Below are 21,297 nucleotides of genomic sequence, written 5' to 3'. Positions count from 1 at the left end.
CCTTCCTTATGGGATTTTATGAGTATCAAATAAAAATGTCTGTGAAAGTACACTGTAATCTGGGAAACATTGCTAATTGTGACTAATTTTGAGGACTTAAAGATTCATACTCATTGGTGTTTATATTATGCATACAATTGTTTTTTTCTTTAAGGCAGTCAGTGTAATTAAGCTCAAGGCTTCTCATGAATTTTAGGTTTAAAAAGCAACTCCACTTTGAGTATCTTTCTGAGATTATTTGGAGAGAGTGGTCTGAGAAGATTCTGTGACGAATTCTAGCACTTTGAAGTAAGTGAACTTTGTGCTGGATACTCCTAATTTGCTTAGTTATAAGAGGTAACTTTGACTTGATGGAAATATATTTTGGATGAGAAGTATTTGTCCTCTCTGGTGGTAATAATTCAGAGCTACTTTATACCTTTAGTGTCAGTTGACACATCAGATCAGATCAGATCAGTCGCTCAGTCGTGTCCGACTCTTTGCAACCCCATGAATCGCAGCACACCAGGCCTCCCTGTCCATCACCAACTCCCGGAGTTCACTGAGACTCACGTCCATCGAGTCAGTGATGCCATCCAGCCATCTCATCCTCTGTCGTCCCCTTCTCCTCTTGCCCCCAATCCCTCCCAGTATCAGAGTCTTTTCCAATGAGCCAACTCTTCACATGAGGTGGCCAAAGTACTGGAGTTTATTAAGAAGAGATGGCAAGAATACACAGAAGAACTGTACAAAAAGATCTTCACGACCCAGGTAATCATGATGGTGTGATCACTGACCTAGAGCCAGACATCCTGGAATGTGAAGTCAAGTGGGCCTTGGAAAGCATCACTACGAACAAAGCTAGTGGAGGTGATCGAATTCCAGTTGAGCTATTCCAAATCCTGAAAGATGATGCTGTGAGAGTTGACACATAATAGCCCTTAAATATATAATGACAAATAAATAAGTTCCATTTCCTAAAGAGAGTGTATAGGGTGAAAGTCACTCAATCGTGTCCGACTCTTTGTGACCCCATGGACTATATACAGTCCATGGAATTCTCCAGGCCAGAATACTGGAGTGGGTTGCCTTTCCCTTCTCCAGGGGATCTTCCCAACCCAGCGATTGAACCCAGGTGTCCCGCATTTCAGGCGCGTCCTTTACCAGCTGAGCCACAAGGGAAGCTCCATTTCCTATAGTTCTCCTTTATTTGACTAGGATTTTCTTTAGGGTAACAATAATTTTATTCTTTATTGAATTCTCACTACCAAATTTAGTGCCTGACCATCAAAACAAAAACAAAGAAAAACCCAACCAACCAAAGAAAAAAGAGAGTGTTGGTTGGATGCAAAATGAACAAATTACTAGATACAAATATTGCTACTAAAGATGCACAAAATATAGGTTTAAAATAGTTTATGTTTTAAATTATTAACAGCGTCTTTCAAAATTACCCATTCTCCCCTAGTTGACCTGGTTGCTTAATTAAAGCTTCCCAGACAGTTAACATCTTTTGACAGATAAAAATAAAAGTAGGCACTATTCAGAGGTTGGTCTACAAATGAGTCATGTGACCTAAATTTCTTAAAATTTCAGCAATACAGAATTCTCTGCATGGGCAGGAAGCACTGGGATCTTGCAAACAGAACAGGCAGAGGCTTGGGGACAAACGGATGAAACGAGATAATACAGACAGAGCACTAAACTCAGTACCTGGCTCCCAGCACCTCTGTGCTAATTAGGAAAAGACCCCTGTGGGCAGATGCAGCCCCCCAGGGCTACAGTTGGCAAGCTGAAGGTGTTGGATGATTGTCCCCAAGTTCCTTGGGCCACAACTCTGCACGATACACAACCTGCAGAACAACTTTTGGAGGCCCCTGGGCAAGCTTTTGTCATCAAGAGACAGCATGACAGAGTGGTCAGCCTTCCCCAGTGTACCCGTGGGTACATAGTAGCAGAGTAATCTTTCCATGGCTTTACTCACTTGTGAGATGAGACAGTACAGATATTCACTTCACTGGGTCACCGTGCAGACGGAATCAGTGAACGGATGGAAAACACATAGATACGTGCATGGCACACGTATATATTTCTCAGAATGTTAGGTATTATGATCAACATTGAACTAGTTCTCAGTAACAGAAGCAAAGTGGTATCAACTCTTTGATGACCTTGAGGCCTGGGGTTTAGGACAGTTAGGCTTTGAAGGAAGGGTTGCTGCCGTCACAAAGCTCCTGGTCTTACAAAGGAGTATGAGCAGTTAAACCCTACCGAGAACCATCCAAAGTCAGGGCTGTGAAATTTCTTCCTCAGAACCCCATGATCTTGGAGAAGGAAATGGCAACCCACTCCAGTACCCTTGCCTGGAAAATCCCATGGACAGAGGAGCCTGGTAGCCTACAATCCATGGGGTCGCAAAGAGGGGGTCGCAGAGTCGGACACGACCAAGCGACGCCACTTTCACTTTCCTCACCTCCTACTCTTCTCTGTCTGTAAAAGAAACTGGCGTTCAGACCCAGATAAGATGATACGCGGGGGCACTAGCCATCTTCTAGGACGCCTAGCTTTCCAAATAAAGTTGTATTCCTTGCTTCAAAAAAAAAAAAAAAAAGAACCCCATGATCTTATTCACCACCTTCATCCCAGTGATTTCCATCCAGATGTTCAATACACACTACTTGGTGAGTTTTACGATAAAATTAAAAATGTCTAAAATCTTTGCTCTCCATCCAGTGTTGTCAGCGGTTTGATAGTTGACACTGATAGTTTATTCTGAAGTCAAATGAGGCAGGTTTCTCAATCTCTTCTCTGAGAAGGTTAAAGCGTCTGCCTCCAATGCAGGAGACCCGGATTCAATCCTTGGGTCGGGAAGATCCCCTGGAGAAGGAAATGGTAACCCACTCCAGTACTGTTGCCTGGAGAATCCCATGGACGGAGAAGCCTGGTAGGCTACAATCCACGGGGTCGCAAAGAGTCGGACACCACTGAGCGACTTCACTTTCACTTTCCAAATACCGAAGCGTGCCGAGGACCAGCCCCGGCTGATCCAGGGTATTCGAAGGAGAGACGGCATAGGCGAGGATCAGGATACAATAGCTTCAATTAGATATTAATTAAAGATATAAAGAGTAATAGGATGAGGATAGCTCAGTAGGAAAATTCAGTGGAGAAAAGAGGCTGAGTGGCTTGGTTTACGCGGGAGACCAATAAAACTTCAAGACAAGAAGCTTGCGCCACTTACGTAGGCCACAGGCGTCCTTCCGTTCTCCCGAAGGAGAGGAGACACTGAGGCCTCCCCGGTCGGATCTTAGAAGCCCAGGCATAATTAGTAAGCATGGGGGGTTCCGCGCTCCAGATGGAGACTCAGCCAGAGTGAGAGAGAGAGCGACATGGGGAGACCAGTATTTCGAGAAACTGATCCCAATTCTTTATTTTCCATGGTCTACTTTTATACACTGAGATGTTATACAAAAGTCACGTGGGGACAGCAGTCCTGACTTTTATCAAAGTCAGGTGCTTCATACAAATGTATACAGAGGTCTTAGGGGTGTTACATCATCTTCTGGCCAGGGGGGCCTGCTGACAATTTATGACCCTCTCCTTGTGACAGCGGTCAATCAACCAGGACACTTATTTCTCCAGGGCTGATTATTCTCAAAACAGACGCCACCCAAATAAAGTTACATTCCTACAGGGTGAGGGTGTAGTGGGTTTTAGTTAAGGAAAGAATTTACTTAGCCTAAGATCTAACGTGATTAATATCAAAGGTTAATTCTATATATTCATTAATGTGTGTAAGGGCAGGGGATGTGGAGACTTAGAAACAAACATTGGCTCAACAAATGAAAAACCCTTCACCAATACAATTTCTAATCAGCCCATTATACTTATACTAATAGTTTTCTAACTTCTCTAAAGAACCTGTTTTTAGAGGGTTTAAAGCATCTTGTGCCTCTCACGGTTGGGAGGCTGTGAGCAATCACATGTGGCCGGACAAGCCTGTCAGGCAGGCTAGAGAACCTTCAGAGGAGTTTGTAGGTTAAAACACTCTTGTCACACCCAAGAGTTTTTATTGACTGGAGCTCTAGGTTAACTCCTTCTCCGAAAGAGGTGGTGGGGGACAGCCCCCCGTAAAGTCAGAGGTGTAGGTAAGAGCACAAAGTAGTAAAGTAGGCAGGCTCTGGTTATGGGGGTAGACGCTCGAGGATTTCCAGGGGGACTCCTGAGGCTCGATCCCGCCTTTGTGTATGTCAAGCCTCCTTCCTCATGACCTTTGTCACGGGCGGAGTACCTCACTCTGGCCCCCAACAGAAGCGTTCTTTCTTTAAAAACGTTCCAGATTGAACTTTTAATTAATTAATTAATTAATTTGAAGTATAGCTGATCACTGCAGATGGTGACTGCAGCCATGAAATTAAAAGACGCTTACTCCTTGGAAGGAAAGTTATGAGCAACCTAGATAGCATATTCAAAAGCAGAGACATTACTTTGCCAACAAAGGTTCGTCTAGTCAAGGCTATGGTTTTTCCAGTGGTCATGTATGGATGTGAGAGTTGGACTGTGAAGAAGGCTGAGTGCTGAAGAATTGATGCTTTTGAACTGTGGTGTTGGAGAAGACTCTTGAGCGTCCCTTGGACTGCAAGGAGATCCAACCAGTCCATTCTGAAGGAGATCAGCCCTGGGATTTCTTTGGAAGGAATGATGCTAAAGCTGAAACTCCAGTACTTTGGCCACCTCATGTGAAGAGTTGACTCATTGGAAAAGATTCTGATGCTGGGAGGGATTGGGGGCAAGAGGAGAAGGGGACGACAGAGGATGAGATGGCTGGATGGCATCACTGACTCGAATGACGTGAGTCTGAGTGAACTCCAGGAGTTGGTGATGGACAGGGAGGCCTGGCGTGCTGCGATTCATGGGGTCGCAAAGAGTAGGACAAGACTGAGCGACTGATCTGATCTGATCTGATCTGATAGCTGATCTGCAGTAGTATATTAGTTTTAGGTGTACAACATAGTGATTCAATATTTTTATAGATTATATCCACTTAAAATAATTACAAAATAGTGGCTATGTTTCCCTGTGCTGTACAATTTATCCTCGTTGCTTATTTATTTCATACATAGTAGTTAATATTTCTTAATCTTCTACCCCTAACTTGTTCCTCCGCACTCCCTCTTCTTTCTGGGAACCCCTACTAGTCTGTTCTCTGTATCTGTGTAGGCACTTCAGTTCAGTTCAGTCGCTCAATCATATCCGACTCTTTGCAACCCCATGAACTTCAGCATGCCAGGCTTCCCCGTCCATCACCAATTCCTGGAGCTTGTTCAAACTCACGTCCATCAAGTCGGTGATGCCATCCAACTATCTTGTCCTCTGTCATCCCCTTCTCCTCGTGCCTTCGATCTTTCCCAGCATCAGGGTCTTTTCCAGTGAGTCAGTTCTTTGCATCAGGTGGCCGAAATATTGGAGTTTCAGCCGCCTAAGTATAGGCACTTAGGTTGTTAAGTTTTAATACTAACCACAAGGGGGCAGTGTTCAGCCACCTATCCCTGCCCTGGCGCCATTAAGAAACCTGATTTTCAGAGCTTTTTTTTTTAAAGACTATCTTAGTAAAAGAAGCAAACTCACTATTTCTTTAAGACTCAGGTTTATTGTTTTTCTTCATTACTGCCTGGAATATATACCTATCCTTCTGTAGAAATAAAATGGAAACCTAGAAGCCTGACTGTATTTGTACCCAGGACATGTTAATAGGGAGTGATAATAAAGGACAGGGAAGCCTGGCTTGCGGCAGTCCATGGGGTCACAGAGAGTCAGATACGACTGAGAGACTGCACAACAATAAAATATTTAAACCAAAGCATGTTAAGCTGGCTCTAATGGGTAACATAAAATACAGTGATATTGCAGTTAAGGTGGTTGTCTGGGTCCTCTTAAACACTAATTTGCTCTGTTAATCATCATAGATCCTTTCCAAAGTTAATCGCTAATCCTGAATACTTCATTCCACAAGTATTTACTGAATACCTCTATGTGCTAGGGATTTTTCTGGGGATTTGCTGGAACCCAGATAAGGACTGTACCTTTGTATTTAGACTGGTAATACTCTTGTCAGGAGAGGGAGGGAGGGATATACCTGCCTGCAGAGGTTAGACTCCTTTGAAAGAATATCTTAAAATATTTAGATTTATTAAGATGCAGGAGGATTTAGAGATTTCCTAGTGGGAACTCAGATGACTAAAGGGACCAGACGGATAAATAAATGAAATGGGCCAGGTGGGGACTGCAATTGGGTGAAGAACAGGTGTCCAACTTAAAGACCACTCTCTCCTCAGCAGTTCAGGCCAGAATTTTGTTCTTTTTTCACAAAACTCAAACAAGACCGGCTCCCCTTGACACACGCACACACCTTCTCCTAAAGTTAGCAGACGGAAAAAACTGCTCTAGGGAAAGTTGGTTCAGAGAACCAGAAGGGGCAAGGGGGCAAGATAAACCCCCCTGTCCTACAGCCTTAGTGAATGAGTGAGTGAGTGTGTGTGTGTGTGTGTGTGTGTGTGTGTGCACGCACATGCACTCAGTCCTGTCTGACTCTTTGCAGCCCCATGGACTGTAGCCCACCAGGTTCCTCTGTCAATGGGATTTTCCAGGCAAGTATACTGGAGCGAGTTGTGATTTCCTACTCCAGGGGATATTCCCAACCCAGGGCTCAAACCCATGTCTCTTGTGTCTCCTGCATTGGCAGCAATTTCTCCACCCTACCTTCCCCCACCCCAAATATTTTTTTAAACAAATGCATTCAACCAGAGACATGATAAATAATGAGCAATGCAAGATCACGATATGAACAGCGGCCAAAAGCTATCATATAGGTGAGGTCTCTGTTTCTCTTTCCTCAAGGAATTTTCTAGACCATCAGGAGAGCTTCCCTTTCTGAGCCTGGTTCTTCTAAATCTCCTGTTAGATTTCAGCAGGAACAGGGCATGGGGCGTAACCATCTTCAGGTGCCCTCACAAAAGAAATGCAAAGGGTTAGCAGTGTCTTCCTCCCTTGTCATTAGTGAATGTGAGGATTTGAGATAGAGGCAGGAAGCCTCTGGAGCCAGACATTTCAAGGGAATTCAGATGTTGATCTTTCAAACAGAAGCTAGAAATCTGGAGTTTTATAGGAAATCTCTCAATTTTAGACAGCTGTCAATGAATTAATCTATACGTTGTGAAGGCCATTTTAAGCCATCTGAGAGCTAAATTTGCCTACCGTCCAGTAATTTAACCTCTAACGTAATTAAATCCTTCAGTTTTACAGAAGAAATAGCAGGCCCAGAGAATTTAATGACTTGCCCAACATCATCACATAATCCGTAATTATTTTTTTCCTCTAAGTCATAAAATAGCTGAAAAAAGTGGAGGAAACATCTGGCAACTAGTCAGACAACTACTGTCACCTTTAAATAAAAGGTAGGTGCCGGACTTCCCTGGGGGTCAGTGACTAAGACTCTGTGCTCCCAGGGAAGGGGGCCCGGGTTCGATCCCGGTCTGGGGACTAGATCCCACATGCTGAAGCTAGGAGTTTGCAAGCTGCCACAGATACCTGGTGCAGCCAAATAAATAAGTCAATATTTTGCTTAAAAAAGGTAGGTGTGAAAAGAGCCAGCTACTTGGCGATGTTGGTGCTGAGACAATTCAGAAGAGTATGATTTATACTAACAATGAACATACTACCTGATATGGAAAATGATGATGATGCAGAGGGGCTAATGAGAAAATAAAAGGTGCACTACTCTGGCTGCCATGGGTTACAAATTGGCACATGGTGTTTCCATCAAATATGAGTAAGTAGCTGTAAACACAACAGGATACTGGAAAACAGCTGCAGGATTGCATATCATGAAATTCTGGGCAAGTCAGACATTCTATTATTTCACAAATCTAATAAGAGAAGTGCATACGGATTTTACTATTAAATTAAGAAAAAAATGGCTCAGTATCACCCAGGAAATACAATAAACATGTAGCTATGGTGAAAGCGCTCCAACAAATGAGGGGATGGAGGAACATTCAAGAGAAGGCAGCTGAGACTTCAAATTCCGGGGCCATTTCAAATGCGTCCAATGGTCATTTCATGGAACTGGGGATTAAAATATTTTACACCACTCAAGAAAGTGCTATTATTTTTTTTTTTTTATTGTTCACGACACGGCTAATTCTTGTGCCAAACTGACATTCCAAGAGGAGAGCCGAGTACTGACTGATGTCACCATCTGGTTTTGCCAAGTCGTGCTCACCTCCCGTTGACCATCTCCAGATTCTGTGAAGGCAGAGCAGGTGTCTACATTGTCCATGGTCATGATTCCAGCTCAGTTCCTGGCATGCAGAAGGCCCTCCATAACTGTTTAGCTAGGCTGACTTGGCTCAGCTGGAATGGAAGAATCAGAAGCAGCTGGAAGGGAGCTGAGAGGTAGTTCTCATCATCTCACCCACTCCCACCCTCCCAGCATGACACCGGCCCCTTGTCTCCCACGTCCGCCTCCATCGGGGATGGGAAATGCAATGTGCTGCTAGCAAGCAGCCAAATCTAATTCAATAACCCTGCCTCAGACCCTCTCCAGATGATGCTAACGCCAAACTAGACTGTCATAATGTTCTTGGCCAGAAGCCTAAACTCTGGAAATGAGATTACATGGGCTTTGTATGAGTTTTAATATAACCATAACAAGTATTAATAATGCATGTTGTATAATCAATTGGCATTCTCCCTCAAAGTACTGCAGCTCTTATTTCTTACTTTGATACATTCATACATACAGATAAACAAGAATACATCTCTCTTCAATGGGGCAAAGCAACCTCTTAGCTTTAAAAAACTTTCCCAACGACAACGTGGTCTAGCTCTACTAGGCTGGAAGAGCATGGGCTTGAGAATTTCAGATCACCAGTCATCAATGCAACTCTGGAATGAAGTTTATGAACACTGTCACCCCATCCAAAATGCCTAATTTGTCTGTCTCAGAGACTCCACACCTTGAAAGCTTTGACTCCTTTTAACCATTTAATTCATCCAATAACTGAGTTCCTAATATACGCCAAGCACCAGGCTAGGTTTACAGGCACAGTGGTGAACACAACGGGCATAGTTCCTATTCTCATTGAGCTTTTAATTCAGGGTCAAACAAAACGAAAGCAAACAGCAACAAAAAGTTGCAAAAAAAATTATGAAGGAGGAAAAAGTGCTAAGAAGGAAAATAATGGGGGAGGGAGATTGAGTTTAAGTTAGAATGGTCTGATAAGGCCTCTGGGGAGGGGATACTGAAGCTGAGGTCTTTGCAAAAAATGATAAAGAGCTTTCCAGGCAAGAGGAAAAGACAAAAGCAAAAGCCTCTGCTTCCTTGGCTTGATGTGAAAAAAAAAAAAATAATAATAATAGACATGGGGAATATGGCACAAGAGGATGCAGAGACAGGCAGGGGCATGGCACACTTATGGACCATGGTCAGAGGAGCCCAGATTGGTACTTTGGGAACCAGAGGAAAGTTTTAAGCTGTGAGGCAATGCGATCTAATTTAAGTTTTATTTTTTATTTTTAATCTGAGCTGTGCTGGATCTTCACTGCTGTGTGCCGGCTTTCTCAGGTTGTGGCAAGTGGGGGTTGCTGTCTAGTTGCAGTGGGCCAGCTGCTCACTGTGGTGCCTTCTCTTGTTGCCCAGCGTGGGCTCTAGGCACGTGGGCTTCAGAAGTTGCAGCACATGGACTCAGTGGCTGTGATACACTGGCTTAGCTGCCCTGCAGCAGGAGGGATCTTCCCAGACCAGGGATGGAACCCTTGGCCTCTACGTTGGCCGGCGGATTCTAAACCCACTGGACCACCGGGGAAGTCCTAATTTAAGTTTGAGAAAAAGTTTCTTAGTGTTCTCATGAGAATGGACTGATTGGCAGAGGCTTAGGGCAGAAACAAGTAGATGGGTTAGGATGCTATAGCAGGAGTAAGCAAGAGAAGATGGCAGACTGGATTAGGGTGTCGGCAGTGCAGATGGAGAAAAGGGAGGCAGATTTTGAGCTATATTTTGATGAGATAATTGACAGGACTTACAGATAGATTCAGAGAAGGCAATGGCACCCCACTCCAGTACTCTTGCCTGGAAAATCCCATGGATGGAGAAGCCTGGTAGGCTGCAGTCCATGGGGTCGCTAAGACTCAGACATGACTGAGCGGCTTCACTTTCACTTTTTACTTTCATGCATTGGAGAAGGAAATGGCAACCCACTCCAGTGTTCTTGCCTGGAGAATCCCAGGGATGGGGGAGCCTGGTGGGCTGCCGTCTATGGGGTCACACAGAGTTGGACACGACTGAAGCGACTTAGCAGCAGCAGCAACAGATGGGTTGATGTGGGAGGTAAGATTACTTAAGACTTCTAAAAGAAAACTTAGATTTCTGGCTTGATGAATGGAATGAATTGGAAGCCCAATACAATAAAACCATAAAGGAGAACTATTTTACTCAAAGAGGCAGAAAAGGGAAAGAAGGTCCGGTCCACTGGGGTGCCTTCCCTCTTTCCAACCATCCTTGGGTCTCCCTAGAATACCTGGGTCATGATTCTCAAATTTAGGACTCTGGACCATTTGGAAAGATTATGAATGTACCCGTTCCTTCATGCAGTTTTTCTGGAGCATAGCACTTGGAGCAGGTATACACCAGGTTAATGAGGATGAGTCTGCTTACAAGTACACTGCCTTCAACTAGCCTTCACATTGGTTGGAAACACTCTAAGCAACTGGAAAGCAGTTTACTGGCAGATTTTGGCTTCTTTCAACAAACGTATAAAAGCCAATGTGGCCTTTTTTTCACTTTGTGCTTTTCTATTCTTCACATTCTACTGAAATAAAATATAACCAATGGCTATTATTTATATTGCTAGAAACTCTTTGAGTGTTTCTTCCAGTGGTTGGAATGAATTGTATTTTCTTCACTTAATGATGCTATCATGGCATCATCTATAATCATGAGACTAATTCATAGGGATGTATAAATGTGTCTCGATGAAAAACCAGAAACAGCAGCACCCAGTTAGTACATGTTAATTTATGTAACACAAATTTTGGAGAAGGCAATTGGCACCCCACTCCAATACTCTTGCCTGGAAAATTCCATGGACGGAGGAGCCTGGTGGGCTTGCGGTCCATGGGGTCGCTAGGAGTCGGACACGACTGAGCGACTTCACTTTCACTTTTCACTTTTATGCATTGGAGGAGGAAGTGGCAACCCACTCCAGTGTTCTTGCCTGGAGAATCCCAGGGACGGGGAAGCCTGGTTGGGCTGTCGTCTATGGGGTCGCACAGAGTCGGACACGACTGAAGTGACTTAGCAGTAAGCAGTAAAAGAAATTTTAGCATAGAAACTAAAAGGGGGTGTGTCCACTCTTTGTTTACTTTGATGCCTTATCTATTTGGGTTGGCTTTATCCTCATCAAATAGTTTGTTCACTTTGCACTTTCTGAATTTATCAAAATGAATAAAGGTGAAGCAGGAACTTGCTAATTAATCCATTAAGAAGATCAACAGAGTGAGTCAAAAAGGGTAAATCAGCCCCAAACAAAGCTGGCTGATTTTTTTTTTTTTGGCAATTAAAGTCTAATCGGTCTTCACTGTGTTTCTGATGTTAGCAGGTGAGCTGTCTAGCTGGAACCATGTGCCTCTTCAAAGGACTTCCAGAAGCCCTCTGGGAGCAGGCCCTGCTTATTCTCACTCACTCTTCTCCTGAAAGAGAAAGTTTCTGTTCTGCTCCTGTATACCTCTCATAGCCCTGAATGGTTATCACTCTCCTGTGACTCATGTAGCACTCGCTCCATCCTGCTTAGCTGTCAGCTACGCATCTCCCTTATCTCCCCACTAGACATTGTGGGCATTCCCCAAGGTCCAGGCCTTGTCCTTCCGCTATGGTTTCATCTCAGCTCTCTTGCACTGAAGATTTTCAAGCCTTATCTCTAACTTTGACCTTTTCTCCTGGCCCCTGCCCTACATTTCCAGCAGCCTGATGGGTATTTCACACCCACCCCAAGCTCCACGTGTATACTGAATTGTTCACCAACTGCTACTTCTTAACCCCTGTCTCTGTTAATGATCACTGTCCTCCCAGCTGGAGACACATGTGCTTGTTCTGTCTCTTTCACTCCCTATCTAATCAGTCACTTTGTCCTATTGATTTTCCCTGTTCTCATCAAAAAGACTTATTTACTCACCGCCAAACACACCTTGCACTTTCTCACTGCTAATATCATTACCTGCAGTTTCACACTACCACAAGGGCCTTCCTATCTGCTTGCTGACTTGCTCCAAGGAGTTCCAGAACCACCTGTAAAGTCAGCATTTATCTAGTTTCTGTCCCAAGCGTTTAGGTTCTCCTCTGAATTCTAGCAGAGTCAGACACAACTTAGCAACTGAACAGCAACAACTGAGTTAGAGCAAACACTGACTTCCTTTACCAAAATGATCATGCACCTTATCCTTCTGAAGTGGTAGGTTGTGGTGATGGTGTTTTTGAAATCTTTTATTGTTATTCAGCTTCTCTCATTTGCATTTCTACTTCAACTAGATTGTAATTCCTTGATGACAGGAACCCTGTCTTAAAATACTATTGTGCCACGCACAGCCTAGACACTCAAAAACACTGGTTCATTTGTTTATGCTGGATTTGTCTGATGATAGAAATGAAGAGACACACACTGTAGTTCAGTTTGCAATTCGGTCGCTCATTAAATTGGCCCATTAAACACAAATACTTTCCTTTTTCTAATATATTGCTCACAACAGAGTTTTTTTTCCCCTCGAGTCATTGAAAAGAGCATAATAGCATGATAAACCCTGGGGAAGAAAGACTTCTGATAGACATGTTTGCAAAAACTTTTCTCTTATACTATTACAAGGTAAAAACAAGATCTGCAGATGTTGTGAATTTATCTTACTTATCTCTTGGTTAAATAATGCTGCGTGACAAACCACCACAAACCCACAGTAGCTACAATAGGAAACCTTTATGTGTGAGCCTGTGTAGGTTGGCTGGGCAGTTCTACTGATCTGAGCTGGTCTAGATGGGCTCACTGGTCCACCCAGAGCCTGCTGTGGGGCTAGCAGCCAGCTTTGCTAACCTTGGCTTGGCTCTCCTGGTGTCTGGGGACTTGGCTGGGGTGACTGAACTGACTGAGCTTGTTCCCATGTGTTTGCTCATCTTCCAACAGGTTAGCTCAGGCTCATTCTTGCGGCAATGAAGGGTACTGAGAGACTGAGCCAGCGGGGGCATGGCCCCTAAAGTCTAGACTCAGTATTGGCCCACCACTCTTCCTTCCCACTGGTTAAAACAGTCACTGGACCAGCCCTGATTCAAGGGGTTGGGGAAACAAGGCCCCACTTCTTGATGGTTGGTGCTAACTCACATTGTGAAGGATATGGAAACAGGAATGGAGAATACCAGCTGTTTTCGCAATCAGTCTACCCCAGAGTAAACAGACCTGGCTTCATATGGCAGCACAGTTTTCTAGTTGCATAATATTGAGCAATTTATTTAACCACTCTGAGCTCTGTCCCTCAATAGGAAAATAAGTCCTGTGAGGATGGAAGGAAATCTATACCCAGAGTTGGGGACATTAAAGGAACTCAATAAATATCAATAAATTCCTCACAACTCTCCCAACAACTGTTCAGATAAGGAAAGGAGGTATATGACATCTCTTAACATTATGAAAATTACATAATTTTATATAAATTTGACTTAGAGATACAAAATGCTAAACTCAAAATGTACATTTCAGGGGGAAAATGACATAAAAGTTGGAGCAATAATTTGAAAGATTTTGAAGAAATTAACTGGAAAATGAAGCTCAATGTTATTGACATCAGTAGGCCCTGTGTGCTGATCCTATGGGTCAAGAAAGGGTAGGTCACAAGGTCTGTGGTCAGACCGCAGGGAATTGCTCACCAGTGTTTTGGGTCATACCTCACATCTAGTCGAGTGAAAAAACCAGCAGCTACTCTCTCTCGTTCCCAATCTCCATGTAAATTTTCTTATCTCAGGTGTCCTCAGAAGACAACCGAGCTGGGTCAGGGAACTCTCAAGCCGCACATCAGCCCTGAGGCAGGGAGCAAGTTGCAGCACTGAGTTAGATGTGGGGCTGTCATGGTCCTGCCCTTGGTTGGTGACTTAGTTCAGGGTAAATGTTATAAGTACTAATTGAATGAATCTAGAAGAGGAAGAATCACAGAGGTGACCGCAAAGGTGAGGCGTAACTAACATTTACTCATTCCAAAAGATTTATTGACGTTCCTGCTCTGTCAGCGTTGCGGCAATAGTTAACGAGACAGGGAAGTCTCCTGCCATCAACCAGTTTACACTCTATGCGGTCAAGGGAGGAGGAGTGTTTGTATTTGGTGTATTTTCAGCTAGCATTTATTTTTAATTCCCCCCTCAACTTATTGAGGTATAATTGACAAGTAAAAATTCAACATATTTAAAGTGTACAGCATGATTTGATATATGTATGCATTGTGAAACGATTACCACAATCAAGCTAACTAAATCACTAACATATAACACAATTACCTTTTTGTGTGTGGTAAAAACATTTACAATCTACTCACTTTGCAAATTTCACTGTAAAATACAGTACTGTTAACTATAATCACCACGCTGTACATTAGATCCCCAGAATTCACTCATCTTATAACTAAAACTTTATACCATTTGGCCAATATCTCCCCACTTCCCATGGCACCCAGGCCTTGGCAACCACTGTTCTATTCTCTGCTTATATGAACTTAAATTTTTTAGCCTCCACATGTAAATGAGATTATACAGTATTTGTCTTTCTGTGTCTGGCTTACTCATACAGCAAATTGTCTTCCAGGTTCAACCATACAGTTGCAAGTGGCAGGATCTTCTTTATTATGAGAATAATATACATATATATATCACATTTTCTTTATCCATTAATCCATCAACAGACACAAAGCTTGTTTCCATATCTTGGCTACTGAGAATCATTCTGCTAACATGGATTAAGTACTTACTATGCATTAGCTGGCTTCCTAGGTGGCTCAGTGGTAAAAAACTGCCTGCCAACACAGGAAGACCCCTTGAGAAAGGAAATGGCAACCCATTCCAGTATTCTTGCCTGGGAAGTCCCATGGACAGAGAAGCCTGGTGGGCTAAGGTCCCTGGAGTCACAAAGAGTCGTACATGATTGTGGGTCTAAAACGACAAAAACAGCAATACGTTAGCTACTGTGCTAGGTACTCACACATATGTCTCTTTTTTTTTCTTTTTATTTTTTTATATATGTCTGATTTAACCTTCAAGATAGCCCTAGAAGGAAGGTGCTATTTTGCTGTTTCATAAATGAAGAAACGGACGTTTTGTTATTCAGCTTACCCAAGGTCACCCAGCTAGCAAGTTCTTGATAAATTAACATTTGAAGTGTTGGGGTGGGGAAGATTTAAGTGAGGATATCCACTGGAGGCCTGGGGGCTCAGAGAGAGGTCAGAACTGGGAATGCACAGCCTCTGACAGGCAGGTGTTCAGTCACTGTCATGACAAGGCAGGAGTAAGGATTGGGGTGAAGAAAGAAAAGCAGAGAAATAGATGCTGAATTCTAAAACTTTCAGAAGAAGTGATGTGATGGAACAGGAACCAGGGAAGACAATACACAAAGTGGAATCTGAAAGGTGCCCACAGCATGTGATCTTATTAAAGAAGTCAAAGAGAAAGAATTTGAGAAGCCGGATATTCAGAAAGCTGTTTCCTGGTGTTCTGCGGAGAATTTCACGATTTCCCATTCTGTGCACTGCCCTCATTCGCATACCTGACGGCATAAAATACTTGCATCTTTTTTATGCTGTTTACAGTTTATCCTTGGATTCCTTATTAGCCATGGAAATGAACTTTCAAATTCTATTTAGGTAAAAGCTTCATGTTTCCATCCGCCTCCACCTCCAACCTCCTGGTAGCTTCCAGCTTGACGTGGATAGCCCAGATATTACTTATCTGGAGCCAATGTTCTCGTTTCTCTCTGCTGAGTCCACACATCCTTGTTTGACCAAATAACAGGAACAAACAACTCCTTCTATAATGGATGTACCCTAAGGTGTCATGCTTCTGAGAATCTCATTTGACAATCGATTCCCCTGAACCATGGTACACTGTGACTTTAGTTCACACATTTGTTATTTATTGGGCACAAATGGTAGGGATTTGACCAAGTAGGCTGTATCTCCAGGCCAAAACAGCAAAGGTAGTGCCCAGCTCACAAAGGGGAGGAAGAAGCTAACGGAGGGGGGCTGGAACACAGCTATAGATGGTCACTGAGGGACCAGAGCAGCTCAGCACATCAGCAAAAGGTTACTTGACTAATAAAACTTAAAAACTGTGAAATATTAATACTGCTTAAGACTTTTTGCACACTTAACTATGTGCAGGGCATGACAACCAACACATTCTATGGGTTATTCCAGCTTGACTCTCTCAAGGACTCAATGGCTGAGGTTTAATGATCAGTTCCTCACTTGCCAGAGAACAGATGAGAGTCTGACTAGAATTTGGAAAAGGTGAAATATCTGGGTTCACCTCCTCACCAAAATCCTGGCCTCTAGGCACTGCTGTCCAACAGAACTTCCTGTGATGAAGGAAATGTCTGATATACTGTCCAGTATGGTACTAGCTACATATTGGTGTACAGCGTGAAATGTGATTGCTGCAACGGACTAGCAACAAGAAACAAACACAAAAAACTTGAATTTTGATTAAAATTTAAATGTAAATAACTACATTTAGGGCTTCCCTGATGGCTCAATGGTAAAGAAGCCACCTGCTAATGCGGGAGATGAAAGGTTCCATCCCTGGTCCAGGAAGATCCCCTGGAGAAGAAAATGGCAACTCACTCCAATATTCTTGCCTGGGATATCCCACAGACAGAGGAGCCTGGTGGAGTCCATGGGGAGTCCATGGGGTCTCAAATTTAGCAAGTAAACAGCAAAGCCACATTTCATAGCCATTTTGGACTGCACAGACACAGAACATTTCCACCATTACAGAAAATTCTATTGGATAGCACTCTTAAGAGAAATGCTGCATTTTCCCCTTCTTTCCTCATTAGATTCCAAGGCAAGGAGAGGGGTCTGTCCCCCTCCTTCCCAGTTCCTCTGGCCTCACGGAAAAGAGATTCCTTTCCTCTTTCCATCTTCTCCAACTCCACCTCCACACCACCCACCCCTTGGAACCATCCTTGCATGGGAGCTGGGTGGGGGGGACCCTGAAGGGGGAGGCAGATGGGAGTGACCTTCTCTATCAGCACCATCATCAATAATCCACCAAGACTCACCTCTCAAAAGATGAAAATCATTCTGTCAGAGATAGGATCAGCCGAGCTAAACCTGAACAAGCAAACACAACCAACCAACACTTCATGACATAAATAAAAGAACTGTCCTTGGCTTTTCTAGGGCCTCTATGACAAATGATGTAGATGGAGGAAAGCCTGTGAGGTTTCTTCCTCTTCTTCAAAACTTTTAAAAACAACTGGTTACCCTACATTATTGAAGTGGAAAATGGGGCTTCTCAGCCTCCCAAAGCAATGTTTAACTAAAAAAAGTATTTTTCTGAACCAAAAAGTACTCCAGCCTTTAACCAAAAGACCTTCACAGTTGAAAGCTCAGGGCTCCCCGCAACCTCAACATTTTAAGTCCATACGCAATGCTAATGAATTCTTTTACAAGTTCTATTTGCAAATTCTGCTGCATTTTTTGTTTGCTAGTTTTGCGGGCCTGTGGAATGGAACTCCTTCTCCCAGTATTGGAAGGGGAGTCTTAACCACTGGATCACCAAGGATGTCCCTCTATAGTGTGCCTTAAAGGTATCTTCACTAGCCTTTACTTTCAGGTAACTTAGATCTTTATTTTACAAGTGACAAGAGCTCATCCAGATTTATAAAGAACAGGAAACTGAGGAGAGGAGAAGAAACAAAACAGCCAGATGTAAAAGAGGAAGGACTTTGGCGGTCTATTTTTAAAAATACCCTAAGGTATTGTGTGGCCACTGCATCACAACTTTCTAGTCCCCTTCTCAAATTTTCCAAAAAGTCGGATTCATTGTGAAACTCTGAAGTACCACCGACTAAATCACCTAGGGATTCTTGTTATAAGTGGCTCTGGGGTTGGGCCTGCAATTCTGCATTTCTAGCAAGGTCCTAGATGACGCTGATGCTATGGAGTAGCAAGCATGTAGACCCCAAGAAGTTGGAATCGGACCTCCTCAGTTCAGAGACTTCGCTCCTGACAAAAAGTGGACTTTACAGGAAGGTCCCTGGGGCAGCTCTTTAGGCCCGTGGGACAGCCGACTTTACAGCGACGTTGGCGGAGGGGGCGAACCTTAGCACGAGCAACAGCAGTAATTTTTTACTGGGGTGTGTTACATACCGGGCTCCTGCGCCTCATTCATTTTGTCCTCTCATCAAGCACAGGAAGTGGACACTATTATCCTCGTTTTACAGGTGGAGATACTGAGCTCTGAGATTTAAGTAACTTGCCTACGGTCATGGCTTTTCGAGAGAGTTGAATCTAGGTCCTCCAACTCGAAGAAACAGCGCTTTAAACACGTCGGAGCCTCAGTTTTCTGTGCTGTGAAATGGACGGGCTGCACGGGCAGAGATCCCTGCCGCGTTCACCTCTGGGAGTCCTTGGATTCCTGAAGCAGAGCTTGCTCTTTGACCCTGCAGGGGAAAGTTCTTTTTGAGAATACCGAGCCCCCTCTGCCTGCCTACTAGGTCAGGAGCAAGGCACCGCCGTTCCCGGGGAGGGTCGGGCAGTCCGGAGCGAGGTGGCTCGGGTCACAGCGGGCAGGTCCATTACATAACCGCGAGGCGGCCCCTCACCCCTCGCCAAGCCGCGGCCGGTAGAGCGGATCCCTGGATAAATCCCATTCACCCGCCGGCCAGAGTCCACGGCGGAGCTGGGGGCGTTGAACTCCCGGGTGCATTTCGGAGGCTGGGCGCGGGGATTTTCCCTGCCACGCTCTCCGCCCCCCGCGCTGCCCGTGGGGCCCCCGCCCCAGCCCCGCCGGCGCCTCCACCCCGTCCGCTCCCCGCCCCTCGGGAGCGCGGACCACGGCGCCTGGGGCCCGGGAAGGGGCCACCGCGCGGGGACGCGGCACGGTGGGTGCACCCCGGGGGCATGTCCGCACGCCACCGCCCGGGCTGCAGCGGTCCACGCGAGGTGAGCCAGAGGAGCGGCCGGGAGGAGAGGGGGATCTGCACTAACTGGGCGGGCTGCGGAGGGCTGGAGGCTGGCCCACCGGGCTGCCGGGGCGCAGTCTCCCGCCGATCGCTCTGGCACCAGGATCCCCAGCGTGCCGGCCCGGGAGCCCACTGGCACACCCTCTGTCCGCTCTCAGGACGCGGTGGCTCAGGTGATCCGGGCATCCTTCGCGGCCGGGCGGCAGGCTCTAGGGCTGGGCTGGGTGGAGGTGGCAGAGGGCGCTCCCTTGGCTGCCCCGCGACGCACCGGGAGCCCGCCACCATAGCTTGGTCCCTCGGAGCGCCCGTTGTGTTGGGGAAAGACACATGCCCACCTGCCCCGGCGGTGCTGGGCCGGTACTCGGGCAGGTTCTGGGCAGGTGGCTGGACAGGGAGCGGCTTTGATCCTCACCTCCTGTGATTTCCAAATGCCGACTTCTCGTGCAGGAGAGATCGCGCAAGGTTCCTTCTGGATTCTGTACCTAACGTATCTTATTTATTTCGGATCTTCCCTTCCCTCAGGTGATAATGTTTACTTAATTTCCATTGGCTTAATTTCTTAGTTGCTTCTTGTCCTCAAAATCAGTGATACCAGTAGTGCAGACTCAGGGAAAAGTGCTTGAAGCAAAATTTGAGAGCAGGGTTCCAGTAAGTCCTGAGGCTATTTGGTTAGCCTTTGGCTTTCACCACTCAGCATTCATTCTGAATCTCTTGGTAAATTTTTTTTTTTTTTTGTAATAAGTCAGTTGGGACCTACTAGGGCACTGGTTCAATCCTTCCATTCTGGAGGGACTCTAATTAGTTTAACTTACCTTTTCTTTGCTGAGAGTTGGGCACTCTGGTGGCTGCAGTCAGCTTAACCCAGAAGCAGAGTCTTCAGACCCTCCATATTTAGAAACACTCATCAGGTGTTTGGAGATCACTAGCTTTTAAAATCAACTGCCTCGCCATAAACCTCATGTCAAACTAGGCAAATGGTGTCTGACCCTCCCAGAAGTAGTAATTAAATGACTGGATTTGGTCACTTATAATCACAGGATCTTGGAAATTGTTCAGGTTTTTAGAGATCGTCTGGTCAGACTCTTCACCAGACAGCCTGGGAAGCTCAGATTCCTGTTGCCAAGGATTGGTTAAGTTCATTGGTGACTGAGGCAGTACCAGAATCCAGGCCCTCTCCTTCCAACTCAGTTCAGTTTTCAAACCATATTACTTTCAGGCATTTAGAACAAAATTAATGATTAGAGTCATCTGATCATGTCATTTTCCTGTTATTATTTTTTGTCCATCTTTTTTTTTTTTTTCATCTTTTTGTTTTTAAACTGGTGGGATTCTGAAATAGTTGAGAGGTCTATCAAACCGCCTTTTAGGATAATTTTAAAAAATACAAACCCTTAATTTTAAATAATACATCTTAAATGCATGTATTTAAATAATAATATGAAGATGAATATGCAGGTACATTACAGGTAAACCACCAGGAGAAGAAAAGTAATCTAAACTACAGATGGATAAAATGTATCCTCATCTGTCTTTGGAGTCTCTTTGGGTTCTTACCTTCCTGTGCTGATCATTGGTTAGAATTCAGAGTGTGATTTGTGACTTTGGAGCTGGCTTGGGAAAAGTGGCTTATATGAGGACAGTTTGTGTGTTGTGATTAACATGATGACCTATAACAGTGCTCAGAGAAAGGAATTTTTAAAGAGACTTATTTAGCATTTGGGGCTCCCCAGATGGCTTAGTGGTAAAGAATCTGCCTGCCAGTGCAGGAGACTTGGGTTGATTCCTGGATTGGGAGGATACTGGCAGAGGAAATGGCAACCCACTCCAGTATTCTTACCTGGGAAATCTCATGGCTAGAGGAGCCTGGTGGGCTACAGTCCTTGGAGTCTGAAAAAGTCAACACGACTTAGGGACTGAACACACACATTTAGCATTTCCGCGTTACATTACACATTTTTTATGTTTTTCAGTTTAGTTTAATAGGTATTTATTGAGTGCCTACTATGTGCCCAGTGATGTTATGGTCACTCAAGGTATATCAGTGAATAAAACA

At 44.6% G+C, this 21,297-nt stretch overlaps 1 protein-coding gene and 1 long non-coding RNA gene across 6 annotated transcripts in view; one reads left to right on the top strand and one right to left on the bottom strand.

Moving 5' to 3' along the window:
- Positions 1-8,138: 8,138 nt before the first annotated feature.
- Positions 8,139-20,346, bottom strand: LOC133239154 (uncharacterized). Of its 4 annotated transcripts, none has more exons than XR_009733739.1 (5): positions 19,657-19,964; positions 18,430-18,722; positions 15,031-15,211; positions 13,961-14,093; positions 8,139-8,391 (listed from the first exon to the last, which is right to left on the bottom strand). It is a non-coding gene; the product is annotated as an uncharacterized LOC133239154 (long non-coding RNA). The 4 variants fall into 4 exon arrangements; XR_009733741.1 differs by lacking the exon at positions 13,961-14,093 and adding an exon at positions 17,337-17,388 and having other exon boundaries at positions 19,657-19,961; XR_009733740.1 differs by lacking the exons at positions 13,961-14,093; positions 19,657-19,964 and adding an exon at positions 20,057-20,346.
- Positions 18,787-21,297, top strand: part of SLC16A12 (solute carrier family 16 member 12) — a 99,721-nt gene continuing 97,210 nt past the window's right edge. For both annotated transcript variants that reach the window (XM_061402759.1, XM_061402758.1), the window contains exon 1: positions 18,787-19,224. The gene's annotated coding sequence lies outside the window, so the exon portion shown is untranslated. The remainder of the gene's footprint in view (positions 19,225-21,297) is intronic.

Source organism: Bos javanicus, chromosome 26, assembly GCF_032452875.1.
Source record: "Bos javanicus breed banteng chromosome 26, ARS-OSU_banteng_1.0, whole genome shotgun sequence".
NCBI classification, from domain to species: domain Eukaryota; kingdom Metazoa; phylum Chordata; class Mammalia; order Artiodactyla; family Bovidae; genus Bos; species Bos javanicus.
This window is presented reverse-complemented; position numbering and strand designations above follow the sequence as displayed.